The following is a 25999-nucleotide window of genomic DNA, read 5'->3' as shown; positions in this document are numbered from 1 at the left end:
TTTTTTTCTTGCAACATCAACTTTCCTGAAGTTATGAAAACCTGAAATTTTGTAATAGGCAAGCAAGCAAAAAAAGAAATAAACAAATGAAAAGAGTAAAGGTAGATCCAGATATTCAAAATACTAGGTGCTCACATGCTGAACTACTGGGTAGACTTTGATACTTCTTGAGGTATGAGATTAGGGACTTATCTCCTACACATTGGTCCAGGGAAGAAGGAAAGCACGTCTCTCTCTCTCTCTCATTCTAAATACTCATTTTAGATATTTAGATGCTGAAGTCAACAAGGTGCTTCGCCACATGCCTGAATCATGGCCCAGTCAGCTCACTTGGTGACATAAAATAATGTTTGATAATTTGTACAATGCTTGAAAGATAGCTAGTGATTTGTTATCCGTAAATCCAGTGAACTTTTGACATATCCTGTTGCCTGGGTGAGGCAAGACATCCATTCAGTTACTAATGGGGGAAAGTTGAGGCACAGTATGATTTGTTTTACTGATGTAAATGTCGCACAGAGCTATATTTTGTGAATGGATGATAGATGTAATGAAAGCAGTATCCCTCCGCCACAATGCTGAAGTGTAATGAAATAAAATATTTTGAGGTGTTTAGGTACTCAAAAACACAGGTAGGGGCTAATAAAAATCCCTTTAAGCAACTACTGGCACGGTTATGCACTAATGTGTTAAAAATCTGGTTGGTCAACTAATTCTTTATGAAGATGGCAGAAACTGATCCTTTTTTCCTCCAATACAAATAAAATGGTATATTCTGAGAATGCTGAATCACGCAAGATGCAAGTAAGCAAAACTCTGGATTTTTTTTTTTTTTTTTCTCCATGGGGAAAATTCAAATTGTAAAATTCTAACTTAATGTGAAAATCTGGCAATCTCAGTGAGGCGTCAGTTGGGAAAGTTTTTTAGGTCAGCCTGGGATTTCGGATAAAAGGGGAATGAGTAACACTGCCTCTGAGTAGCTAATGCCCTTGTGACTGTGGGATGTTAAGAGAGCAAACTCAGCCTTATATATCTTATTTAATCAAAAAATATATAACTTCATCAGAGCTGGCTTCAACTTTCAAGTAGAAATAAACCACTTCCATTACTGGAAATTATTAGATACTCATATTACAGCAAAAAATAGAAGTTTTTTTGTCATTCTGAATTCACAGCTGAAGAAATAGAGCAAAAGGAAGAAAAACTGTAAAAGACAGAAGCAGCAGAAAAAGCAACCCGCCCTCAATATTTGTATTGTATTTTAATAAAATGCAAGCCTAATCTCAATTTGGCAACTCTTTTCCCTAGGGCAGGCTGTAACCGAGAGGAGACACTGGAATCACAAACTCTGAAGTCATCCGGGGGCTCGAAATGCTGCGTGAGGCGATACGTTGTCACGGTGGCACCCAGTGTTAGCTGAAGGGCTGGGCACGCAAGGCACAGACGTTAGATGACATTATTCAGAGACTAACCAAGACTCCACGTGGCACAGGCTCGTAAAAGGGCTCTGGGAACGGGCACACATCAACACTTCTGGCTGTAAGGCAACTTCAGTTTGATACCCAGTCGCTGGTATTCAGGAAAAATAACAGCAGCCTAGCCCAAGCTTGAGTATAGCTAATACACTATATACGCTTAAGTATGGCTAATACACTAATGCAAACCCAAACTAGGGCACAATTAAGCTGCTCGGAACAAAGTAGAAGGGTTTCTTTTGTCAGCAGCACCTGCATCTACCAAAAGTGCACTAACATTAACTTATCATCATGGCCATACCGGGGATACGTAATCTAAGTCATCTGGAAGAGGAGCATTACCTAATGAAGGGGTGGGAATCACTCCCCTTTGATCTGGTTTCAAGCAAACCTCCCAATAAATGTGAGGGCCGTCTCTGCACGCCTGCAGCCCGGCTCTCACAATCCCTCCTCCGAGGGCTGTTTCTGACGCACAGGGACATTTACAAGACATCCGAATTGAAGGGCATCACGTTCCACTTCCAGCGTATGGGAACCCGTGGTCCTGCAGCCAAGAACATCCATCAATATTTGGAGCCTCATCCCCTGCACGTGTAAACCCAGCTATCTGAGTAAGAGATGTATAAACAGCAAATGTTTTCGGAGATTTAAGAGAGGATATCTGGATGGTCTGAAGTCTGGTTTCTATCTTGACTCCAGAACTGGCATTGTTGAAATAATCCTTGAGATGACCCCAGTTGTCAAAAATCGAATAGGATTTGTAAAGTGCTTTAGGATCATTCTAGAGGAAAGGTGCCGTAGAAATATAAGGTATTATTATTATTATTACTATAATAAGACAAGCTCCCCATGTCCCTTGGTGATAATGCAGCACACTGGTAGGGATAAACTATGGAGCCAACGTGAACCAGATTATTGCCTCATAAAATGGGACACCTGCCCTATTATCCCTTAAATAATAAGTACATAAAACAAATTTGACTGTAATAATAAAACATAATGGTGAAATATTTATGGGTAATTTTTCAATGCAGCATGCAAGGATTAAGCCATGCAATTTCTGTTGGCTTTTACAAGAGTTGCACTGTTAAATCCTCCCCATGAGGTCCATCCAACAGAAACCGACCTGTAATCTGTCTGTAAGTCTGCACAGTGTATGGTAAAATTAGATGGAAATTTTAAAATATGATGAACAATCACAGATTCCACCCTTGCACTTAACCTCCAGTAGACAGAAAGGTAAGATGAACTTCAAGGAATCCAGTCAGGAGTATGCTCACTAATAAAGGAAACTTTCTAGTCAGGTCCATACTTTCATAAAGGTGCATGCAGATAAGGCAGTTGTGCAGGTATTAACAAGCGCAAACGGTTAATTAAGCCCACTTGCAAGCTTGCTTGCTGGGACTACATTCAATCACAGCAGTGACTAAAGAAACACAATTGAAATATACAAATGCAAATTGGTCTTAGATCTCAGTTTGCAGAAAAACAGTACCGAGTCCTTAATATAAACAATACCAAGTCCTTAATATGACAAACTAACAAATAATATGAAGAATTACTTAAGGGATATCATCAGCTTACATTTTTTACATCTCAGAATTTCTCACTTACCTCTCACCTTTTCTAAATTCTTGTAACTGAAAAAGCCACAGGGAGAAAAAAAAAATCACATTTTCTGATTGTTCATTTGGCAGAACACTGCAGATAAACAGGTTTCATGATTTCTTTCATACAGTTATTTCCATATTCATTTCCCTACTCTTCTGTGGGTTGACTTCTGATAGAGCAACAAAGAGGAAAAATAATTTTTAAATAAGGAAGCGTATTTCAAAGTAAGAAAATTTGTTAAAGGCATCTGAGGCAGCAGAACCTCTAACCTGTGAGCACTTTCAATATACTTTAGATTTTAAGTTGTCAGGGTCACATTCTCAGTTTTTGAAAAGCACTCACGTCTGGCTCCTGAGACAGAGCCTGATTTAGTCTTTTATAGGCACATAGTACATGCTCTAATTAACCCAACTCAATTTTTGAGAGCAGTCCCAACGTCTAATAGCCATGATGCAATATTTAGCGGATTATATTGCTTATTATTTTATAAGACAGCAGATAAAAATAAAGAGAATATCTGAATTGCACCTTTCTTGAGCGCTGTCTTCCGAGTAATTGGATTATTTTGATTTGCCTTTTTTTTTTTTTAAAGCAAGATAGGGTTATTTAAAGTCTGTCTCATTTGCTGCTTTCATATCGCTGGCACTTTTCCAAGTAAAAGGAAACACCTAACGTCCCATCCACTCGGGCAGCGTAGCCTGGGGTACACGGGTGAGCTCGACAGTCACAACCCCCCGTGCAAGGACTCTTCCAGTAGCCCCGAGTTTCAGATTGCGTGTGTGCACACCTGCATGATTACCATCGCTGCCATCCCGCTACCGCGGTCATCGCCTGCACCGATTATGTCCATTTTGGCCTGCGTATTTTCGAATACGCAGAGCTCTAACACAAAGTCCGTTTTTTGCCGGCAGAGCCAACATAGATATACACACGATGCGTGTGTGTCTGCGTGCGCGTGAAAATCTATTCATGCCTTTCTTTCTTAGTGCGCTACCTCGCTGCTTGAAGAGTTTCTGTGTTTTCTCTTTGTATCATTCTGGCTCCGAGTACTAAAAGCCACATCCTGTTATGTTTGGTTGCTAGGTGGAGAAATGTTATCATGGGCTTCAGCAATAATTTATCCATAGAGCTAGAGGAGCTGTCATGTACTTCTGACAGTGAGCTGCAGCACTTTATCAGCTTGCCTGTAAATCAACCGTGTGTGGGTGAAGATGCCAGCAATGTTTGATCTCTCTCAGACACTCTAATAATCTGCTTTTGTCTGATTGATTCCTTCACATCACCAAGCACATTGCAACCGAGAGTGGAGTGCCCTCTGTTTATCTCCGTTGGTCATCTGCTTGAGGGCAACAGGGCAGAAAATGCTGTTCTCGCCGAGATGTAAGAGTTTTTTGGAATTAGGGGCTTTACATCATATCCTGGAGCAGGTTTAGTCCAGTAAATCAATGATAGCAGAATTGAATGCACCATAAATACCTCAAACCGTATCTCTTACAAGAATGTAAGAGTAATTCATAGAAACAGGAAAGGTAACTTTGCTGGGAAGAATTACGACCCCTACAAGCTCACGACATGCAGGTCTTTTACGGCCTGTGTTTACATCTACCCTCTTGAACTTTGGGAAGAAATGCACTGCACACTGGCTTTTGGTTCCAGGCAGTACAGAGATAATATTGAGCCGAGCAGGACGCTGTCAGAATCGATCACTGCCTCTCAATCCAAACCCCAACTTTTTCTAAATTTCTGTCAAATTCTGTTTCATGCAGGAGATGCCAACGCACCATGTCGTGCTCTGCACCGCAGTGAAGTGGAACACAGCGCCTGGTGTTGTGCGATGCCTTGCTGCCAAAAATATACATAAAAAAGACGCAATCTAATGAGCAGCCGAAGCCCCTCTAGGAGGAGGGAGAAGCGTATGCACATTCCAATGGATAAATAGATCTGAATTTGTTTTGTTTTGTACATCATACCGTTCCCCCAGTTGAAAATCAAGAGCTTATTATCACTCGGAGCCTGGCAGCCGCTCATTGTGCGGTGACCTGGGATCAGCGGCAGACTTGGATTCCTGACCTCTCTGAAAGCTCAGGTCGGAAGATATTGTGGATGTGATTGACTAAATCCCATCAGGGGAAGCATTTGGTTGTAGCGTCCCCTCTCTGGGTCACCGTGGGATGGCATAGGCGGCAGGATATTTGGGGAATGCACTAATTTCAACCCAGTACACTAAGGGGAAAGGATGGTGTTTCACAGTACCGCTGAATGCTAAAAAAGGGTGAAAATTCACACTGCATAATGTATTTGTAATTGTGCTTAAGGCAACGAGAAGAGAGAAATTCATGAAACAAATCTGGCATAGGGTGTAGGCCTCTGTGGATGCTGGAGGAGCGGTTACATCTCCTCCGGATTTATTGCATTGAGTATCAGAGCTTCAAGACAAGGGTGGATCCACCGCATCTTCCTTGGCCCATCACAGGGATTTCCCCAAACTATTATATAAATTGTTACGGAGACTAGTTTCCTGGCGAGAAGGCAGTCCCTTACTGTTCCCCAGCTGGCCGACCACATAGGCAACACCTTTTATGCGCAGCAGAGGGGCCTGTACTGCTTCTTCACATTTAATAACCCTTGCAGTGAAAGCTAGACTTTCATTCGCAAGAGATTTTTTTTCACTGCACACATAATAAAAGCAAGTAAAGTGATAAAAGCAAGGAGACCTGAAGTTACAGCGTGTAGCAGGGCGTATTCTCTATTCTTTCACCAACAGGAATCATCAAATGACATTTAGTTTTACTGAGTATTACAAAACACACACTGTTACTTCCTCTAAGACCTTAAGCTGGCATCCTTTCAGCATTGCAGTATTTGGAATACGATGTGCACATACAGCCAGACTTATGTGTATAGACAGATCTAACACTGGAGACCTCATGGCTCCTCTACATACAGTACGCTAGAATAACACAGACAAGTTATGAAGATTTTACATTTAGAACTGTATTCTAGTTTGGATACAGCTACTTGACCTCTCATTTAAGCCACTTACCTGTTAGCAATAGATCTGTAATTCCCAAATTTTGCTAAGAAACAGAGCCAGAACCCTACCGACTGGCTTAAATCAGCAGGGAAATTCCACTGAAAGGCCCCAGTTCTGACTTATGTTGATTTAGCAATGGTGGACATCCACGAAGTCTGTGTTCCAACTGGCTCTGGCACAAATAGCTGAAGTCTAAATCCTCAGTGATCTTAAACATACTCATTCTAAACTGCTCTTCAACTTTACATTGCAAATTATTTAAAAAAAGCCTACTATTATGTCTCAAATGTTACTCATTTCTACTATTGTGATGCTACTCCAATCAAGGGCTGGCACTTTCCAAAGGAGTTCTAAGAAATAAAAAAAGAAAGAGAAAATGACAAAAAGGAAGGAGAGAACTTGAAAAGAGGAAAATGAAGCATGTCTAAGAAAACTACACTTCCAATAACATCAAGTTATCCGCAAGGGAGATGTATAAGTAGAAGATATTACATGGCTGAACAGTAAATATCACATTTCTTTTTACAAGCATGTTTCTGCATTTTATTATATCTTGACTGGCAGATCCATAAATTTTGAATATCCAGTCTAAGAAAGGACGGGCTTAGGATGTACAGACTGTATTCTCCATGCGTCTGTGGCATTTTGTTATTCCATAACAGATTGATTAATTAGTGAACTAAGTTCATATCCAGAAAATTTAATATGTATATTCATAAACAAGTGAAAGAAATTAATAAATACTTACCTACATTTTGGAATTTAGTTCTAGAAAAATAATTAGTAGTAGCTAATTTAGGTTAATAATTACCATGCAAGTTGTTTGATTCCCAGGCTTAAGAGATCCACATTAAAGTTCTCTCTAAAATAGATTTTCTGGGAAAACAGTTCCAGAAAAGTTATTTCAATGAGCAGCTGCAGATTTTCTGCTCTTGAGTGCCCTCCATCTACTAACGCTGCCGACTGCCTGCAGGCTCATGGCAGGGCAGAAAAGTGACGGAGAACCACTCCTGCACTTTAGCTTGGAATCGCAGAGACTTCACCCCCCTCTGTGGAGAGCTGCTGTATTTACGGTGCTCGGCAGCACCCCACGTCCAGCCCGCATCGATGCACCCTGCTTCTGTCACCCTCTATAGAACAACACCCTTTTTGCTGTCTTTATAGCTCTGCTGTGAGCTTCAGTGCTCCGTTAGGAAAGATGAGGAATACTGAAAACCAATCGCCATCAGTGGCTGTGTATATTCATGGCACTAAATAGCTCTAAGTGCTCTTCCTGCCACCCAGTTCCCACATGGTACTTTGTGGCACATATTAAGGGGTGTGTAAAAGGATGCAGCCCCAGAAGCTACAGAAAGAAACTACTTGGGTAACTTTGGGTTATCTGACCTCCTTAGAAAGTATTTCGCTGCTGCTGTCAGCCAGGAATATGTTATTTCCTGAAGTATAATCCCAGTAAGTAGTATTTCTGGATCATCTACCAAAGTGTTGGCCAACGTTGAGTGATTGATTGAGGTTATGACATGACTTTTACAGACAGCACTTTCAGGACAGATACAAACACATGGGACTTGCTTGTTATTTTGTGGTAAAGAAAAACACTTGGCGATGGGAAGCGGAATTTCCGGCAGCTGGGAGACTTCAGTAATTTGACATTAGACTATTTTTGTTTGATGGCGAAAGACAGGTCTGATGAAACCGGACATACAGTTTACAACTATAATTGATATCATCAGTGTGTTAAAGGGAAAAACTTCACTAACTCATCAATGTAATTTCATTGGAAGATACATTTATTATAGTTTTGTTTTGCCCCAGCTAAGTACCCTTACAATTAAAGGAATAGTTTTCTCTGGTACAAATTACCAAGGTAAAACAACCTGACTGAATGTTGGCTACCTTTGAGAATATATTTATTTAGGCCTGGCCAAACTGGATCTACCTTGCTGTCACATATTAAAATTGTAGTAAAAGGTTACGTGTAGCCAGGAACACCATCAAGATGACAAATTTGGAGCAGGGAAGGAAACATCTTACTTTCCAAATGCTGTTTGCAATAGAGTTGTTTCATTCTTCAGGGGTAAAGCAGAGACCTGCACGTGAGCAGCATGTCTCAGCTGTGAATTCCAGTGTGAATAATTTCCCATGTATTGAACCTACTATTTTACATTGCTGATCTTAAAGTCCTTGTAAAGAAAGGATTCAATTTTGAAGCCTAAACTGAGACTATTCTAGTAAAATCATATATTGGTTAGGCACTTAAACATACTATAAAGTATATGGGGTGAACAAGACCCCTCAGAATGGAGCCAAAACCAATACCACGATGGAAGAGCAGCAGCCTAAGTCTAGCCAATGAAGAAATAAAAAGGACGTGGGTGAGTCTTAAGTCCTGCCCTTAAGAATCCTGCTCTCTGCCTGCTCAGGATCCTCTGTCCAAAACCATCTGCTGACCTCTTTTGGTATAGAAGAGAAAGGCTTAAGTTCTTCCTTTTAAAGCTGGATAACAGCATCGATGCACACTCATATTACAGAGTGGGAACACTCAGGTGGAGGTGGGGGATCCAGATTTAATTCCTTCCTGTTAGAAAGTGCTGTTACAGCCAGATACAGTATCTGACTTAGAAAGAAAAAGCAATTCTCCTCTTAAGTTTCACTTGACTAAAAAAGGCGAGATGGGGATGGAAGGTTGTGGACGAAGAAATCATGTGCCTTCCTTTTTATCCCGATAATTACTGCCAAAGCACGGTTTGACATTTCACAGTAGGAAGCCACTGGATAAAACACGGTTCTTGGACAAGTGACCCCAAACCCTCAGAAGGTCCTTTTCCAAGGTGCGTACCCTGCCTGTGAAGCTCCTGGTAGGTCTCTTTCTGGCTTCGTAAATCTCAAGGGTTTTTGTCTGCATGGTAGCACAACTTGAGCAGGATTACTGGAAATTGTCCTCATTCGATGCAAAATAATCTGAAGTTTGAGAGGGAAGGACATACTTCTACAGGGCAGGCCTGGTGCGTTTCAGTTCCCTGTGTCAAAGCTGCTCAACTCAGGTCTGCTGCTTGCCAGGCAAGTATTCTAAGGAGGAGTTATTATATAAAAGAATTATTGTGTAAAACACTGCTTCCTCCTACTTGTTTTAAAAGAGGGCAAGTGGTGCTGGTGCATTTTCTAAAGGAGAACATGACAGTAGAGATGCAAACATCTCCTGAAATGAGTCCCTCAAAGAGAGACCTGCTTACCAGAGACCACCGTCACGCTTCACTGCGAGGTGAGCATCGGTCTGCTCGTCCCTTCTGTATCAGCCCAGAATCAGGCCTAAACCATGGAGTTTGGGAAGGGACTGTAGGGTATACGGGCCTGGCAGAGCAGGATTTACCAGGATTTTTATGACTAAATTCCCCGTTTATCTGGACAAGGGCTACACAGTGCTGATTTTCAGAAGTGCAAAAATATTTACAACTGACATATCTCAGTAGATCAAAGGGAGCTGTTACTGCGTAGCATTTCTGGCCTGTAATCTGCATTAATGTCTGTGCTCTTTCCAGATTTATCTTAAATGTTAATGAAAACACTGAATGTGCCCCAAAGCACCAGAAATTTGGAGAAGAAAGTAGGATGAAATTTTCCAGCGCTATCACTGGATCTCTTAATGCGGATATGAGAGAGGCAGGCGGTGGGTTACAAACCATAATGAACTGACACCTTTTCTTCACAGAAGGTGTCACAAAGGTACACCAAAGTGCTGCAGCTGAACCTATTTTAGATTGTAAAAGTGCAAATGAACAGGCAAATCCTTACAGCTGTGCGGATGCTATGGAAAGTGTTTATCTTTTAATACGCAAGTACAAAGCTGTTGTTGCCCTTGCTTCTACCATCAGCAAGTCACCTGTTTGAACACACAAGCCGAGGCTAAGCCACCCCAACTGGCGGGCCCGTGGCCCTGACCACGGTGGCCCACTGCCCTCCGCCTCCCTGCCAGCACTTGCTGTGGTACAGGATGCATCGGTGCTGGTATCTAACGGGCCAGCGTGGTACCCGACCTGGGGAAAACATCAAATATTTGAGTACCCATTTCTGAGCATAGATTAAAAAATGGAAAAAAATAATAATCTAATCAATATAGAAAATCTGAACAATATAGAAAATGTCAACAGAACATTATAAACATAAATTAGCATCTAACGGCTCATTTCTTACTATCTGGTCAGCTCTTAACATGCTCCCAAAACAGGGAGGATATACCAGGATTCATCATGAGCGTCTGAGACCACGCTGTAATGTAATGCAAGGCAGAAGCGTGGCAGCTTTTACTGATTCTTGAGATCTAGGTGTGCAAAATAAGTCAGTGACAGACAAGGCATCAAGGACGGAGAAAAGAGAATTTCATTTCAGCAGGAGGTATTCTCAGTGAAAATGAAAGCTGTTCTTCTAGATGTGGTATTAGAGATACAGAGAAACTGTAAATTGAGTATTTCGATACCTATCCACCCCTAATTTTAAGCAGTTTAAAAAAATGAAATAAAGAAAAATGACGGAAAGCTCTTTTGTTGTATTCAGAACAATCAAACACCAGGGGACTGGATGGCTTAGGGAACTGTTAATGGGATACAGAGTATTTCAAGGTCACTGGTTCAACTCCAGCTCAGGTTAGTAGTAATTGGAAGTCATTATTACTTGATGGCTGTTCAGTAGTTTAAGTGACATGGGTTGGTGGTCTTAATGTAGTATTGAGTGAACACCTGTCTATACTACACTCCCAAAAAAGGAGTCTCTATTGATGTCAATTTAGTACTTTTCATCAGGAATAAATTTAAAGATAAAACATAAAATAAATAAATCCAAATAATTTAGGAACAATCCATGTCACATGCTTTTTCAAATATGTCATCGGTACCTCAAAGTTTGCATTAGCCAGTAAGGCCCTAACGTGGGTTAGACATTACCCAAGAGGCTTTCTCTTCTCTTTAATACCGGAGGCGACCGCACTTGAAATGCCTTATTATGAAACAAGACTGGAACATAAACCAGAAATTAATGAATTAGATCTTACATTGGTCAATCCAGTCACAGATATGCTGACCTTTCAGGCACAGGGCAAAATCGCATTCATGGGTATAGAAAAGGATGAATGATTACACTATGATAATTTAGAGAAAAAGCGTTGTGCAATGTGTTTGGGTTTTATGATAATTCAGTAATAAAAACAGACTTGGGGCTAAACTGCATGCTTTGAATTTTGTTCACTATACTATGACAAAAATCTTGGCTAGAGATACGCAGTCCGTAACACTTAAATAAAAAATTTCATTGATTTTAAAATTCTTTCAGCTCCCCCTGAAAATCTTACTGTGTCTCTCTGGATTTTATGATTCTACTTTCATGAATCAAACTTACTCAAACTTTGAACTTAGTCAGACTTTGAATGTGGTCAATCCTATGTAAAGCAAAAATAGTTTCTCCCATGTAATCCCAATTACTCTCAATACTTAATTGGTATTAATTTATTTAATCTGAGCTACTGCTGAAGAAAATGATTAAAGTGATTTCTTCATAATAGGGTTCTGAATGGACAAAGTATTTCACATTATCTGCTGAAAATCCCTTCTGGTGAGTCATGTTTACCATTCCCTTCACATACAATTATTCCTCTCAGTATTAATCAGACAATTTTTCAAAGGTGTAGTCATGAAATTGGACTGGCTCCATGCCTAATCCAATATATGTTGTTCAGTAAACATATATCCGAAGATATATGTTTACTAGGCAACTGAATTTCAGTAGAATGACATAGTTGTATGCGGAGTCCAGCTATACAAACAGATATTTTCTTGATGGAGAACTCATTGCTATGCAAGCTATTTTTAGTTTTGTGCTTAACATGTTTTGGGTGAAAAAACAAACTGGAGGTAGAGTATTTTCCTGAGTAATTCTGTACCGTACATGCCATGTTTGGGATATGTCAATGACTCAGGGCTTTAAATAAAAACATAAGGCACCATTTCACTTTCATGCTGCATTTCTTCGGTGAAAACATCTCTGCAAAGTCATACTAAGTAACACCAATCTACTACGGCAACAACTGTCGGTGAGAAAACTTCCCTAAGGGCACGGGAGTAAAGGATTCATTCATCGGGAACTGAAAAATCAGATATTTAGGGTATCCAAAGGATAGTGTGCAATAACTCTGCTGAGAGTATAACCTACATTTAAATCAAAAGTGGAATAAATTTTGAATTCACATTAACAGCATTTCTGTGTTCTGTAATACCTGATGCTTCTTGGTCTTACTCAGCTCAGGTAGACTGGAAATTTGTGAACTTCCTTTTGTAGGATTTTCAACTGAAATTTGCAGACTAACGAGCCTAAACTAATCCACAGGGCAGTATCGCTAATACAAGTTTCTACCATGACGACATTTAAACTAGAGATTTGTATGTATGAGCTTTTCATGAGCATCTGGTCTTCTGAATGCATGTCTGAACAGACCCCAGCTCCGCAGCCCTCGAGACTACAGAAAAACCCTGAAGACTTATCACAACAGCAAACCCTTGTGTGGCCTGAGACATACGGCAATAAGTACAAGTGAAGCAGCTCAGAAGGAATATTTATCAGTTTGAAAATAGAATGAAACCAAACTCTTTCTGCTTAGTGATGAGCATAGTCCTTGCCCAGCAGGGCAGCCCTAGGGGGACCTGTGGGATCATTCACACGGTCAAGAGCTTGCAGGATCCGGTCCAAACCCACTCCGCTTTCGAGATACAGCCCTACATCATGTAGACATTTTTATCAAAACATATTCCAACTATTTATGTGTTTATAAAATGTGGTACATGCTTTTATAACTTACACTTAACAATCAAGTAGCTGATGCATCTGTTTTTTTTTCCCCTCGCTCCTGCATTTTGAAATATTATTTTGCTCTTAATTTTCAGCCTCCTCCACCTCCTCCTTTCTCTCTCTCTCGCTTTTTTTATTTTCGTTGGTGACCACAACTGTAGTTTCAGTAAATAAAGCTAGTGCTTGATAATGTGGAACGGCCAGGAGCTTAACTCTGCCCTTGGAGATCGCTTACATCAAACCAGCGATCAAAAAGTGGTGCAGATAAAATTTGTCATCAGGGATTTCCTACAAAAGAATTACAGTGGAGAAATAGCCTGATCGATACTATGGATTTTCACTGCAGGGGCTGATAGTCCAATTGCTGTGAAACACTCACACAGATAAAAGGGCATGGCTGCCACTTTGTTACAGACTGCTGACTCAGCGCAAAGCCTGTCAGGTATTTATAGGCCAAAGTGATGCAGAATTATCACCTTGCAGTGCCCAGCTCTTGTTAGTTCTAAGATTGCCTCCCTTTATGGGATTGCTAAATGCAGGTGAATGGAAAAATGATGGCTAACAGCTGTCAAAATGCAACAGAATGAAGTACTTAAATCTTTTTTTATCCATTAAAAGGGTAACAACCAAACATATATCATAGTGCAGACGTTGTAATGATATTTGGGGCCAGTAAACTAGGGGTTATAAACAATGTACACCTGATCAAAATGGTAAGGAAAATACAAAAGGAAAAAAAAGCAATAATAAAAATTCTTCTTGTTACTTTACAGTATGTGGGTTGGCATTTACTTTGCTGCTTTGTGCAGGGATCTCCAGGCCCCTCATCAGGGCTGCTAAGACCGGCCTCCCAGCTCCACCAACACCGTGATAATTTTATACCCCAAGTACTGCAGGGAAAACTGCTTTAAGGAGTCATTGGGACGACTCCAGGAACACCTCTTCATTATTCTAAGCCAGTATTTTACACCCTCACCTAGATAAAACGCGGATAGATATCTAATATTAACCAACAGCCTTAAGGGATCATTGACTTCAAGGACCGTTTCACACACAGACACTTACAGGACCAGACCATGATGAAGGCAAAAGAAATACACTCATCTTTTGGTCCAACAGGTAGCATAAAGCATCTCTGTCCCGGTATACAGTCCGTGATTGACTGTTCTCAGCCGTGAGTTGTTTCGCTGTTGGTACTAGCCTGAATACATTTCTTAGTGGTGGTAACGAAGGGGGCAGGCACTACCTTTCCTTTTATCACTCTGTATAGTACAACATTTATTTATTTTTGGAGATCGTATACAATGAGAAGTCGGTTCTGACTGCATAAGGATAATATTTGGAAGGTCATACAAAAAGCTGTAGAGCCTCGTAATATAAAAAGAGACAGGATGTTTGATTACGAGCATCTGCACAGACTTTGGCTTATCCATAGCCTCCTAGGTGTTTTTCATACAGGAATTGGTGATGGACTCCATAAGGAGGTATTTGCAGCTTAAAACCAGTTTGAGAACTAGTTCAAATCTATTTCTACATATACTTTCTTAGCACGGACAGAGCCAAGTTGGGCTTTAGTACCTATGATTTTTTTATACCGTAACAGCACTTAGAAGCATACATTATGAGTCTGTTTTACTAGAAAATGAATAACCTCACAGTCCATCTCCCAGAAAACTTAACATCCAAGTTAAATCATTTTTTTTCTAACATTGCCTTGCAAAATCATGACATCCTCAGCGTATCACCTACTGTTGTATCACCACATTCATCATTTTAAGAATATTTCTTTTACTTGTAAATACACGACATGTCCTGGTGTGCGAGCAAACCAAACTTTACCCTTTCAGCGCTCAGAATATGGATGGTTTTAAATATATGTAGCAAAGTGAACACCAATTTCCAAAGAGGAGGGAGGGGGGCAAGAGGAAGCGGCATTTGATTTTTATAACTAAGGCTTATCTTCAGTTATACAAAGTTTCATTTATGTCCAGATTCTAAGAGCCAAACTATATTTTTTATTTAAGTAAGATGAAACCAGAGCTCGACTATTCCTAAAATATGGCTGGAGGGGCATCTGGTCTAACACAAGCCCAGGGGAGTGACATGGAGTAAAATGAACCAAGTTGGCTGCGCACCTGCATCCCGATCCATCTCACCTGAAAGATGTCCAGGCTAAGTTAGTCATCTGGACCCCCCTTGATAGTTGATGGAAAGATATTGGTGCGTGAAAGGAGGAGGAAGAACTGGATCATACTTTAGACAGCAAAGATGAAGTACAGATCTGTATCTCTTCTCATCCTCTGCCTTGAGAGGGTACCTAAAAGGCCCTGTTAGGTGAGATGAGTCATCCGCCTTGCTTAGAGGAGGTTAATAGATCCATCATGAATAATGCTTTGAAGATCTCACTTTTGTTGGATTTTTTTTCCTCATTAATAATGGTTTTAAAACCACCTTAGGTGTTTTGGAGAAACACAAATAAGAGGATTAAAAAGCTGAAATTTTTTAAATGTCTTGAGAAGGTCATGGCCAGGAGTAGCTGAAATTCAGAGGAGTTTATGTACCTAATGCTTTAGACTTCGTTTAATAAGAGAGCTTTAAAACAAAGGAAGAAATACTGCACAAAGACCGAGAACGGTATTATTCAAAACAGCACAAAGAACTCGGACTTTGGTATTACTGGAAGAAGTTTTCAGTGAGTTTAACCATAATGGTTAACTGCAGAAGCTTTGGAGTGAAAACGCATAAAGTTTACATTAAAATATTACGATATAACTCACAGTATTGATTTAAATAGCAATCTGATTGCCTGTAAGAAACGTTGCGGGTTTCTAAACCAACATGTTTCCTCACCAGGAGAGAAGCCACACCTTTCTCCATGCTCCATAGGGAAATTACCGTAGCACTTGTCTGAACTGCCTGGTGCTGGTAGAATCATAGCTGCTCTCATCGCAGCGTTGTTGGATGGAAGTTTACTGTCACCAGCAATAAGCAGTAGATAAAAGGAGGGAGGGGGAGGATAAGAAAACAAAAGGGAAAAATAGAAGCTAAAAAATTCACGAGAGGTGAAAAAAAGGGGGAAAAAAAAGAAGATATACATAAACTAGTTGTTTTTGTCTTTCTAGTTGCTATGATGTGCACAAAGGAAATAGACTGAATAAAATCACATCTCAGGAACACCAACATAAATTCCCCCTTGCTTTGACAAGTACGTAATTTTGTGCAGTGATGCTCTTCACGTCTGGAGAGTTATGAGGCAATTTCATTCCCATCTGACAAATTTACAAAGAAACATTAGAGAGAAGGGATTAGAAAAGCGAGAAATCTTTATAGACTTTTTCCTCAGGCTGTATTTTCCTTCCATCTTTTGGCTCTTCCTTGAGGAATATGTATGAGTGACTCATTCTGTATGAACGCCATAACTGAAACACTTAGCAGATAAGCATAACATGAAATGTGCTTTAAATCAACTAATTGTATTTACATTATCTAGCAGGGCTGATCCTGATTGGCTAAAGTTTGTAAAAATTTGCTATTGTGCATTTTCAAGATAACAATTTAAAACTGTGGGGGGGGGAGGGGGGGGGAAGCTAAAATATTAGCTACATAACTTTGCAGAAAAGTCCATGTCAGAAAAATTATTTGCACGTGCAAAGGAGTTCTCAGCTTAGAGCTCTGATTGACCTTTTTGCCCTCGTTATGGTCTCCTGAAGAGCAATAGTATTTTTTAATTTTACACTTTGGGAAACTGAGGTAGATTAGATGAGCTCCTATGTGCACGGAGGAAGTAAATGTCACCACAATACAGGCCAGGGAGGGACCAGTTGGGCTGAGCTCGCTCTTCTGCATCGCAAACAGCCTTTCCAGCACTGAGCTCTGCAACTCGGGAGAGCGTCTGCTCCATACAGGCACCCGGTACTTGCCAGCACACGTTAATCTACTTTATACTACTAAAACAAACAAACGGAAGGACGAGACAAGGAGAGAGCAAGGTGGTGTTAACGCCTTGCCAACATCTGTGAAAGGCCAGGGAATTCCTTGGTTTTGTGGCTGCACCACTACAGCTTCTTTCTGCCAAAAAAACAAAAAAACCCAAACAAAAAACCCAGGCTGGTTCCGCCCTGTCTTTGCTGACAACGGACAATTCTGGCACAGATTATTCTAGAAATAGATGATAAAAAGAAACGATGTAAAGGCTTTGCTTTCTCCTGCAAGATTTTAAAAAACGGACAGCCATGGCTTGTTTTAGTTATACTGCTGAACATTCGTAAGCTGAGCTGATATGTGGCTACTACGGGATATCAGTATTTTCCGTTCTATGAGTAACCAGTATCATTTTTCTTTTTTTCTTTTTCTTCATTTTTTGCTATCAAAACGTTGGCACCAATTGTTCATTACTGGTGTAACGTCGAGGAACTTCCACCAAGGATAACCTGGGCCCTGCTAGTCCAGACCTTTTGTTTCTGCGCAGTTTCACATGGGTCCCCTTTTAAGGTCACGTCAAGTGCTGGATGATGGTACTTCCCTCCTCCTTTTATTAATGAAAATTATATGATGGTGCTCGGAAGTTCCAAAACATATTCCTTTCTTGGCACAAAGATGAAATATAATAAAATGCAGATGCTTTCTGATACAGAGCACAGATGAAAATGTTTTATAACCACGACTTATGGAGAGAGGAAAGCACAGGGGACACGGTTCCTAGGGCCCGGGTTGAAAGCCCCAAAGCAATCACTGCAATATCTGTAATATGACAGAAGAAAGTCGGGGGAGGGGTATTTATTATCTTTTTCATAGGACCCAGGTGGACCTCCTGGCAGCCATGTTTATGACTCAGGATCCATTTTAAAATAGGGAACCATAATAAATGGAAACTCAGATGTGTAACTGTGCTGGATTTTAACATGTTTCAAGTTTTATTGTCTCTGCATTTGCAATCATTTTTGCACGAAGCATACCATTTCTTAATAACTTTTGACTCTGCCGTTTCACCCTTTGCATTTACTTCATCTGACATGTCCCCATCCCCTTCCCCTCCTTGTGTTTTGACAACTACATGAACTGGATAAAAAGTTGTTATGAGACTTTTGTTCCACTTAAGGAGCCAAAGGGAGACTTGAAAGCCATACCTCCTTGTCTAGTTAATAGATGGATGACAAAGGATGTATTTCCTATGCTTTCTTTAAGAAGAATGTTTAAAGATATTTTCTTTGTGTTTCAGATAGGTGTGGAAGCAGAAACGTTTACTCTTCCCTGCCCTTGATGCACAGTTTAGATATTCCTTTTTGCCTAAGTCAAAAAACATTGGGCACACATCCTTTAAACTTAGAGAGAATTATCAGAAGTTTTTTACAGTGGTGCTGTCTCTTTGGTATTGACTAAACACATTGAAAACGGCCCCTAAAAGTAATACAAAAAAAGAGAGGTGGGTCGGAGCCAAGAAGCCTGTAATCTCATCTGCCTGTAACCTTCCAGCAGTTCAAAGACATTTGGGTAAAGGATTTTTGTTCCAGTCTGTTGTTGCTAGTAGAGATGGAAACTGTAAACTCAGCTCAAGATGTAAACTTTACATAGTTAAACAATTGCGTAGATCCCACCTTACGTCTGGTTGCGCAGCCCGTTCAGATGTGGTCCCAAGAGGATGGCTGCTTATCTGAACGTTTTCTTTGTCTAAGAGACAAAAATCTTGCGAGAAAAGACATCATTGCTAACATTTCTAATGTGCTCTGGCAAGAATATGACCACAAATACATTTGTGGTCATCAAGATAAATTACAAATATTTTGGCATTTTTGCTTCAACCCAATCCAGAAATCACGAGTATAGAAAAATACAAAAATGTAGTTAACACAAATGACAAACTCAGGTGAGTTTGAGGTCATTATTTATTCTAACCAAGTTGTTGCTATTATCAGCAAGAAACAATTTAACTGACTCACTCCCCTGAGCAACTACAGGACTTTCTCCAAAAGCCTGAGCAAATTACCCAATTACAGCTGCTCTTCATCTGCACTGGAATTGCAAGCATGAAGACAGCGGCCAAAGGCGTCCAGCCTTTGGGGGAATTCGGCAATTCCTAAAGCTGGGTTTAAGAGAGCATAAAGCCACACTCCCACCTTTCCCTTTGGCTGTGCTCGCAGACACGGCATATGGTGCAGCCCTCCACGTTCACTGCTCGGAGCAGCGTATGGTCCCGTTATTCTGCAGATCATAATTTAACACTTCACACTGGAGAGCTCTCCACTCAGTCCTACAAAATAACATGCTAAATCAGGAAAGTTCACACCATAGTTTGCATAACAAATAATTTCCACGACTTCAAGGAATTCTTCTGAAAACATTTAAGTCTCCTTCTAAATATTTTAGGTAGAGTTATCAAAAAGCACGTCTCTGTGGAGAACATCTTTTAAGTGCTGCCGTGCTTAACGTGTTTGTACAATTCCTATGACTGCGTGAGTTTAGTTAGCTGGGTGCATGGGAGATATCTTAAATAGATAATTAAATACATAACAAACTTCATGAGCACAAATGTATGGCTAACCTCTTTGAGAACATAACGCATGCCTAACTCTGACAATGAGTAGATCGAAGTGAAGAGGGAAAGTCTATTTAAAAATCACTTTTGAAAAAATTTAAGAAAAAAATTCACTAATTTTTTTTCATTCTGTATATGTGAGACATCTAAGCCTAACCAATTTCGTAGTAAAGGTAGTGGAAATAAAAAAAAAACAATATTTGAATTATTTTGATCATGATAATCCCAATTGTTTTGAAAGTAAATGATATTTGAAAGTCTCTCCAGAATGTACTTACAAATTCATAGGAATGCCATTAAAATACAGCATTAATTAACATCCACTTTTATAAAGTGCTTCTAATATTGTGTAAACAAGCAAGAGTTGAAAAGCTTATTTTTAACTTGTATCTGCATATGCAGTGTGATCATAGTGAGTTACAAAAACACCCAAATAGCACTGGGAAATGAATTTTCACAGTTTGTTTCTGGTTGAAGACACACCAAAGTACCTGTCTTTAATTTGAGTAGCTGTGAACAAAAGGTACTTGCCAGCTTGCTTAGCATCGTATTTATATGCTCATGTCAGTTCAGCCATGGGTGGAATACTGATGTGTCAATATTTGTTAGCCAAAATGGTAATAAGTAACTGACTTGAAATAACTTAAAACAATCAGAAGCAATTGTGCAGCATCGTATCAGGTTAAATCTGACCATGCCATATTTTATCTCTTCAAAAAATAAAGCCAGTTGGATGGCATGCTAAACAGTCCACGTTCAGCCTAGCAGAATTGCTGCAGGAGTCGAATCTGTGGCGAGGCTGCCAGACTTCCACGGCCTCCGTTCACGTCACAGGCTGAGCCAGGGGGAGCTCCAGCGGGGCTGTCTGGGGAGAGATAACCTAGAGGTGCACCCATCCAGCCCAGCTTTAAATTTGGAACAGAGAGCAACATTAAACCCCCTCAAAACTCAGTTTTAATACTTGAGATCCTAAAGGTTATGACTTATCTTTCAAGCATCTAGGCGACAGTTGAGATCGCCTTGATTTGACTTGTAACATCTTGCTTTCAGTACCTGAAATCTAACCCCAAATTTTACAAAATAAATGTTACCTGTTCTAGTATCAAATTAATCTGGCATTGGAGGCAAAGTCTGTTGAAGGACGTAGGATAAAACAAAGAAACTAGGATGACTTAGAGAAAGAAACTCCTTCCCCTCTCCCTCATCTTGTTACATACATAATTTTTGAATTTGGCCGTCTCTCTTGTATTCCAGATGACTACTATAGGGTTACATTCCCTGTGCAGAGCTTGGCCTAGCATCGTATTAGACATGTAATCATTTTGCATACACCACCAGGTTAACATTATTGAAAGGAAAACAAAATTCACCCTATGACTGTTATAAATGACACACAAGATATCGTGCATTTCATTACTACGCTGGAGAACAAGCGGTAGCGGGGAGCTATCGTCCCCACTGGAACACGTCCAGGGAACGTCACAGAAACCTGTTTGCCAAGATCCCAACAAGACTGTTTTTTGGGTTCAGCTGAGTTCACGCAGGGGCTCTGAATATGTGAGTCTCTAAAGCTCTATAAATAAAAAGAGGGTCTTCCTAAACTTCCCTCCCTGCCCAGATGTCACTGTCACATCCTGAGGTATACTGATACAGAAAGAAGGAACTACTGAAGGATCAAGATCCACAGGCATCCCTGACAGATCTTTAATCCAGAAGACCCACAAAGCATCTGCTCCACACCTGCTATAAACTCTGGGCTGCAAAATACTTATCGATATCAGGCATCAATAAATGGCAAAGAGAAGCAAACCGTTAGGTACCACAAGGACAGAGCAGCAGAGGTCAGGGCAGGTCACAATTCTCAAATCCTATAATAACAGCAGGGGACTTACTACGGGAAATCTTTACCCTTAAGACAGATATTGTTTTAGAATTAAAAGCCTTTTTTTTTTTTTCCTCCTCTTCTTTAAAGAGAGAAATCCTTGAACCGGTCACTTTTATCACTTTCTGGAAACAGTTATTCATGCCCATATGCACTTATTCTGGTGGTAATAGTAATAACACAGTGGTTGCGATGCTCCGAAGATACGAGAAATATGCAGTTTGTAGGTAGAGGTAATACCTTTTATTAGATCAACTGATTAGACTGGAAAAAGACAGGCAAACTTTCAGTAAGACAAGCCCTTGCTCAGACTTTAAATGTAATAGACATCTTGAATACACTATTATAAAATCTTGATATGATGCTTTAAAGCACTGCTCATTCGTAAGATCACTCAAGGACTCCTTCAGAAGCTGCAAGTCTTCAAAAGTGATCCAGGAAATGCTAAAGTACTCTCTACTTTTCAAAGACTAAAAAAAAAATATCTTCCCGTTGTGAAAGAACAATAGGAAATGATTTTGCTGCTTTTTTCGGCTGAACACCTTCCAAGTTACATGTTTGGATGATTACTCTTCTTCATTTTAAAGGGTAATGTTTACTGAGCATTTACAAAGAAGTCGCATTCTGCTGAGAGCTAGGTTTGCTTTCGTGAAGTGTTCAAATAACTAGTATCAAGAATTGTTCAAATAATTAGCGTCAGGAAGAATGGCTCACAAGTGTATCAGAAGTTCAATGTTCACAAGTGGTCCTAAGCAATGTCTGAGATGCAGACCAGGAATTTAAGGGTGGAAGGAAGAACGCTTAGCATTTCTCTGATCTTGAGCAAGCCTAGTCCTACCGTAATAAGCCGACTCTGAATGCTGTGTGGTCATTCTTGACCCTACAGACCGCGCCGTGCAGCAGCGCGTTGGTGCTGGTTTCCCCTGGGCAGATCCCTGATGCTGAGAGAAGGGGTGGTAGAGAAGCCATTTGGCAGCACCGTGTCACTGAAGAATATCTGTGTGCAGAGAGAAACTCCCACTTGCTTGTTTAAATCAGCTTTCGGTAGCTTTTGTATCACCAAAATAGCACAAAATATATTTACCTCAAGCTCGTGCCCTAATAGTTTGTATGGCCACCAGGAATGCCAGATGAACTGAAACCTCGAACCTGCTGAGGACAGGATAATCAACAGACAAAATGTTCTGACCTTGAATTTTACATTCTTCATCTCTCTGATTTTTCTGCACCGCATTTTCTTATTTCTAAACCAGGTTGAGAGTACGTGGCTGCCAGTTCAGACTCGTAGCTTCTTCCCCAGCGATTTTCACGTGTAACCTCTGGACAAGTGGCTTAGTCTCCTCAGCCCTGAGTTCGCCTTGCCTAGCAGTAAGCACACGAACGCTTACCCCGCAGAGGAGCCACAAAGTTAGTTCACATGTAAAGAGATCCAAAACCGGCAAATATAAAAGAAATGCAAAGTGATACCACATTTCTCATTCAAAACGAGTGGGTGACAAATTGCTCATCAGATTGTACAATTTGGGTTGCTCTTACTTGCTTGCTAATTAACCAGTCTGACATTATGTTTCCTCCCTCTTGCATCCACCCTGCCTCTGAACTAATCAGGGTTCAATGACAGCATCACTTATCCCAGGACACATTCCAATAATTAAGGTTTGGAGGACATCTTGCAAACTCCATCATATACCAATACGATTTTCTCTCCCTCTACTGCTGCGTATCTGACATGTGACAAGACAAAGCCCTGCGCTCATATACATAACAGCAGGATGCTTTCCCACCTTTTAATGGCTGACTGAATTTCTTCCCCAGCAACTCTGACAGTATGAAAGTGCACTGTAAAAACGACTGTGTCTTGAAAAGTGAAACCTCACAGTCTCTGGACTTGGGAACAAAAAAAAAAAAAAAAAAAAAAAAGCATGTTGTTGTAAGCGGCATCTATGGGTAAATAGTCTTACATAGAAATTTTTAGCGTAGGCATGCATGATCCCACAAGCTATGTTTTACTGCCTACGCTTTTCCTCACCGCTATATGGCTTTATTTGATTTCCATGAATAAAAGCACATTTTGGCTTTGCGTAGGAAAGGAAGCAGAGGTAGGGGCACCTCGTACTTGTTTAGGGAGGGGAGACAAGCCAGTAAGAATCCCTGCTAGCCGATGGCTTTTTAAACCTCCATATGCAGAAGCAACAACAAATCGAAAGCCGGGCTTTCCGCTGCTGCACGCTCAGAGTATCTTCATTAGCACTGACAGAAGCACGCTGAATTTCCCCCTTGTAACTGGCTACCTCTCCTCTGGTTTTGTTAGCTCGGATTGAATTCAGATTCACGAGCCAACAAGCCAAGAGACCAAACTTGAGCATAAGCTGGTCATTCCTTCCTCGGATGCTTTCTCCCCTTCAGTTTACCTCCTGAGAAAAGCCGGCTCGTGAGCCAGCGGACAGTCGGAAGCATCAGCCCCCGTCTAAGCTGAAAGTCTAAACTTCGCAAAAGCAAAGCTTAATCCCATGAGTTTTGTATGGAATTACAAGGGACAAAAAATATCACCTGGATTCTATCTGTATAGGAGACATCAGAAACGTAAATTATTTTTCAAAATAGATTTAAATTTGCAATTTTAGCTAGTCATTGTTAGTTTTCCTGAGAGTACCAATTTGAATGTGGCTACAAATACCAGTCTCTATGAAGCTTAAATGTCTTGGTGATCAGTTCTCCTGCAAAGCAGATGGAGAGACCATTTATTTTCTCTTGATGCTTGATTCTGAAGCATTACTTTCATCAGTATCAGAAACAACAGTGGAATTCCGGTTTCGATTCCACCAAAAGCACATTTTACCATTGATTGCAAGGGAGGCATGATTTTTCCTATAGTACAGTTAAGTAAGACCCTCTCTGAATTTCTGTGGGTAACTTTAGACTTAATAGTAAATTATCCAAGAATATTTCATATTTTCTCTCCTGTTGGGAGGACTGATTTCTGAGCTTTTATTTCAGATTCTTAGCCAATAAGTCTATATTGGTTCATAAAAACGTAGGGACGTTCCTAGGAAGAGTGCTTTCTGTACACGGGAATGGGAAGAATACAACAGAGTAGTCTAGCGCTATATGTGGTTGTTTGCCATTGACAGGATCAAATATATCAACTTCTGACAATGTAATATAGGTATATCACTAGGATTTAGTCAGTATGCGGCTTATGTTTTCAAGAACGGAACCTGTTCAAGCTGCCAAGGCACAAAATGAAGAGAACTAAGTTAGCAGATTATTAATTTTGTAATCTACCAGGAATTCATGAGGTATCCACAGTGGCAGAGAACTATATTCTCCATTGTACTGCAGAAACATGCACAGTCACAATCTTTGTCTTTAACTCATCTGCTTCTTTTCACAGTATCTAGTATTACAATATGTGGCATAATAAAATGAAATGTTCATTTATTTTCTGCCGGGTAGGTATGAATTACATTATGATCACATCTTTTATGGCTACGTTCCCCACAACCGTGTAGTGGTGGACACGAGTGAAAATGACCTTGCATGAAACCAGGAGGTTTCATGGACCTGGAAGTGTCTGTGGAATTGGGAGAACTTTGTGCATGTTACATTGCAATGAGACGTGTTCTACTCAGTTCTACCACTGAGTTCTACCACGTGTTCTATCACTGCCTCCAACACTGTATTCTATAATCATACCGCAGAAACCAGGAAAGAGAATATTTCCTATAGACAGAAAGTCGTGGTGATGGACAGTTCTTCAGCTAGTATGAATCGACATACTTTAATTGACTTACGCAATATTACGCTGCTTCACACATTATTGTACATATATAGCCTCCACCAGAGACTTCAAATAAATTTTACAAGACAAGATACAAAAGACAATAAAAGACAATTTTGGGCCCCTAAGATCTCCTAATGTAACTCAACATGGTGGGCAGAAAATGGGAGTGGGAATCAGGGTTAGAGGAGCCTGAAGAGACCTGCCCGAGGACACAGAGACAAGAGGACTTTACCCGAGGTCTAGGGCACAGGCAGCATTGCTGCTGCCCAGAGCAGCAGCCTGAAGTCTGCTTCGAGTCTGAAGCCAGAATTATTTCTTCTCCACTGTCTTTTGCATCATCAGGTATTTGCATTTTTTTGGTCCAAAAAAAGTGCAACAAAACCTCTGTTTCATATATAACTTTCAAGGTCACTTGCATAAAATGTACAAAAAGCACATTTTTGTTGATGGAATGGCCTTTTGCTAATGAGGTAATTAGTGATATTACAGCAGAAAAAAAGGGGGGGATTTCTTTCTCCTTTTCTCCCTTTTCGCAAACCCAGTGAAGTGGCAAATTTTGTCGCATTTGCTGTATGTGCACAATATTTCAACCAGCTCTACAAAGTAATGTGTTTTTTGAGTAGCTACTGTATGTGCTGAAACTAAGTTATAATAATTTGATGACTAGGAACAAGATTAATTCAATGAACTACTATTCTCATGACAATTGCAAAATATGGTACGGGACAGAGTTAGTATGAATAGAAATGTTTAGGGAATCTTACCGCTTCATCAGTAAGAAGCCTGAGATGGAAAAATATCCAGCAAGGATATTAGGGGGTCATATCTCTTGAGGTGCAGCAAGGTAATC

Source organism: Chroicocephalus ridibundus, chromosome 12 (assembly GCF_963924245.1).
Source record: "Chroicocephalus ridibundus chromosome 12, bChrRid1.1, whole genome shotgun sequence".
NCBI classification, from domain to species: domain Eukaryota; kingdom Metazoa; phylum Chordata; class Aves; order Charadriiformes; family Laridae; genus Chroicocephalus; species Chroicocephalus ridibundus.
This window is presented reverse-complemented; position numbering follows the sequence as displayed.